Source organism: Mauremys mutica, chromosome 2 (assembly GCF_020497125.1).
Source record: "Mauremys mutica isolate MM-2020 ecotype Southern chromosome 2, ASM2049712v1, whole genome shotgun sequence".
NCBI lineage: Eukaryota > Metazoa > Chordata > Testudines > Geoemydidae > Mauremys > Mauremys mutica.
In genome coordinates this window covers 85,066,280-85,070,234 of record NC_059073.1, presented here as the reverse complement: position 1 = coordinate 85,070,234, position 3,955 = coordinate 85,066,280, and positions in this window count along the sequence as shown.

Sequence of the window (3,955 nt, the reverse complement as noted above, 5' to 3'; positions counted from 1 at the left end):
TCTGCCTCACTGGAGGAAGTTCCTTCCCCTCTCTGTGCTTGCAGGTGTATTCCACACTGGTCACTGTTTCTGAAATAAACATTAGGCCAGAATCTAAGCAAGTTAGGCCACTAGTTACATGAAAAGCATGCAAAAAACCCTCCATGTCTTGTAGGAAGTTGTGTTGGTAGTAATCAATGAATTACAACACACTTCTCTATAAATCAATACACAGGTATGTTATTTACCCTCTTTCTCCAGTAAGAAAGCACACCATGGTTACACCAGCCCTATTCCCACTCTTCACCAATAAATCCTACATTAAAATGGACAAGGCCAAATACAATATGGTTGAGCAACACTAGGTGTCACTATCATCCCATATTTAGATGTGTTTGCAGTCTATTAGATACTTTAATAGTTGACCATCTATGATCCAAAACTTTTTGCAAGAAATGTTGCGGCTATACAGGGCTGTAACATCTATAAAAACCAAACATGTTAGAAAAAGGTTTATTTACTAATAATTGTTGTTTGAGAGTTGCCCCTGCAAATCCACACTTATGAGAATCTAAGGCCTCTAGAATTGAGCTGCAGAACTCTATTTAAAAAAGCCATGTCTGCTGGGGGAGTGCAGGAGCGCTTTCACACTAGGATGACATTACAGATCCCTCTACATAAGCCTGACCACCTCAATTCCTTCCCCTTAGTCTGCAAAATCCTGAAATAGAATTTGGGGCCAATTTGGGCAATCTTGCCTGATGGTCAGAGAAGGAGATTGGCCTAATGCTTAGAACAGATGTATCCAGCTTTAAGGGCCAGTGCCCAAATCAGAAGCCAAGTTACCAAATCAAGGAAATAAGACAAAGCCAAGAACTAGGAGCCAAAGATCAGAGCCATGGTCAGAAGCCAAATACCAAATCCAGGGATTGAGTCAGAACTGAAAGCCAAGAATCAGGCACCAAGCTTCAGAGACAGAATATCAGCTGGAGCAAAGGGCCAAGAACAAACAGCTCAGGAGCAAGAACAGAAAGAGAGCAATAGACCTAGAACTCTACTGAATAGCCCTAGGCCTGCTGCAGAGTTTAAGAATGTGCCTGCTGGAGTCTTTAGCCAATCAGGGGGCCAGGTTCCTTAGCTGAATCAGCTGAAAGCAATGAGCTGGGTCTGGATTCAGCTGTGGATTCCTCACAAGAACTCTGAAGCAGAGGGGAAAGCACTGACACAACTCTTGGAGAACAGGAATTCTTAGTAAGTAATTCTTCAAGGACTTCTGTGTGTTCTTATTTATAAGAGATTATCAAGTTATGCCCCCATCAGAGGATGGTGGACAAGGAGTTGTAGGCAAAAATGGAGTGTTGTACCGCTTTCCCAAAATGAGTGTTGGTGCACGATGCTAAGTCAATGGAGTAATGTTGAATAAAAGCATGAACGAAACTTCACATTGCTGGTTTGTAAACTTCTACAATAGGAACCTGTCCTGGGTAAGCTGCAGAGGAAACTGTGACCCTAGCAGAGTGTGTCTTTAAGCCAAGAGATACTGGTTTTGTGGCTCAAGAGTAACAATGCTCAATATATCTCTCTTTCCAGTGGGAAAGCATTTGTTTATTAAGAGGTTTCCTCTTACACATCTCCCATAGGCAGCAAGTAATCAGTGTGATTTTTTTTTTAAAGACTAAGGCCTGGGCTACACAGGGGGGTTCGAAATAAGATACTTTGACTTCAACTATGCAAATAGCGTAGCTGAAGTTGCGTATCTTAGTTTGAACCCCGTCCCCCTGCAGTGTAGACCAGCCCTTAGTCCTCTCTAGGTAGTAGCACAGGACTTGTTTTACATCTAAGGAGTGCAAGGGGGACTTCCCTGGATGAGTATGAGGTCTGGGGAAGAAAACTAGGAGGGAGATATACTCTGATGGAAATCTGAGACCACTTTAGGCATAAAGCTGGGATGAGATCTCCTAACTATGTACTACTGTATATGACGGAAAGGCCATCAAGGCACTGAGCTGGCTAACCCTCCTAGCAGACGTAAGGGATGGAGTGGGGGTGGGGCCTAGGGCAGAGCTAGGAATCAAGGATCCCCCCCAGCACAGTAGAAAGCTGGTGCCTCTAATTCAAGCAGGAAAATTAAAATAAAGTGAGATTTACTCCATTACTGTAATTAACTGTGAGCTCAGTTTCATGGTATTTTATTTCTGATATAAATAATTTCCAAGCATTAAGAGAAAGGGGGCATGAAATTTATGTGGAACACATGTGACTTTGGGACTAGAATGAGGGCCATTTGAGAGGGAAAGCCCCAGGATCTAGATGAGTTCTTTTTTCAGTGCAGTTTCTTGTATTGTATTCATCACCATGGTAATCTGTGCCTGGACGAGAACTGGTCAGTTTGAGCGTGGGTGCTTGGATGGCTAAGTGTAAATGTAAGTGTGTGTGTGTGTTCCTGGCAGAGACTGGGTGTCTGGCTAGGTGGTGGATAAAATCACTGATGGTGGTCAGAAAGAAAGGGAAATAGAGGCTGTCAGTGGGGGATTAGGCAGCTACGGGGAGTTTGGGCTATAGGTAGGCCCTGCTTTAATATCTGGTCCTGGGTACTATACATTTTGGCTTCATCCCTGATTGAGAAATGAATGCATGGGCCAAGTTTAATGGATTTATTATAAAAGTAAGTCTTTGTGAATAAATTCTCAGATTAAATCATTGATCCAAGTTTCAGGACTGTCTGCTGTTTATTTAGAAATGAGTAATAATTGCTTATATTGTGTTTTTTTCTGTAACTGACTTTCTTGTTTTCTACACTGGAAAGAAAACACACACAATAGAACAAACAGCTAAGGAAGAAAAACATTATGCCCATAGATTAATTAGGGAGAAATTTGAAAAACAATGTGTACTACAATAGATGCTACTAGAGCTGTCCACAATTTTTCCAATTTTCAAGTGTCACCAAAACAAAATATATTTTTTTAAATCACAAAAATTGTCATCAGTTTTCTCAGCCAGGTCTAGATGCTACACTCCCTTCCATTCAGGAAAAAGGGCAGCTCCTGCCCATTTTGCTGTAAAAGCTAAATTCTCAGCACCCTGGAAATAAAGCCTGGCAGGGATATGAGTAGATTGCTACTAAACCAACCCTGCACTGGTCAGGCAGGGTTAACCAATGACTACCTACTACTTTGGGCCCAAGAGATCACGCCCCACCCCTGCTGGGCATGCTCCCAGTGGAGGGAGCATATAAAGGGAAGCAGCTCAGCTCAGGGTGGTGGGCTGGGTGAGGAGGAGACCAGATGTACAGCGTAGGTTCCTACAGAACTGCTGAGACTCGGGACCCTGATTATGCCACAGAGAACCAGTGGACTGCGGGGATTAAGGGGGACGCTGAATTGCTGCCAGCTGAAGAGACACCCAAGGCAGGCCTAAGGGTAGGAAGTGATCCGGGGATGTGTTGGGAGACATGAACCCCCTTTCAGGGTGATTGGTTTTGTAGGGTCCTGGGTTCCCCACACCTACCACTAGGGTGCCGGTGCCCTGAAAGGGTGGCTCAGCAAGCACCTGCCACTTGGCCTTGCCGTTGCTGCAGCGAGGGGGCGGCCCCTTTTGGACCCCTGTTGACCCTTTTGACACATCATCATTTTTTCCCTCCAAGATGTCTTCTCACCCTCAGAAACTGCTTCCTCCTCTCTCACAGTTTGTCATTGGACTGCCTTTCTACAGTATTTTTGTGTTATGTATGTCTTGACACCTCACCTAGACATTATGATTTTTCAGGTTAGCTGCTGCAGTACAGACTGTGTCATTGGGAACTAAAAGTACCTGTGAACATCATCTCTCTCTTTAATTGGTCAAGTATTTATTTTATTGGCAGACAGGTGTCAACTTGTGTGTTAAAGTGGAAGGAAAGTGTGCTTGGCAGTGATGTGACAAAGGACAGACTTCCTAGAGAAGAGAGGGCACTTACATTGTTATGCGTACTCCT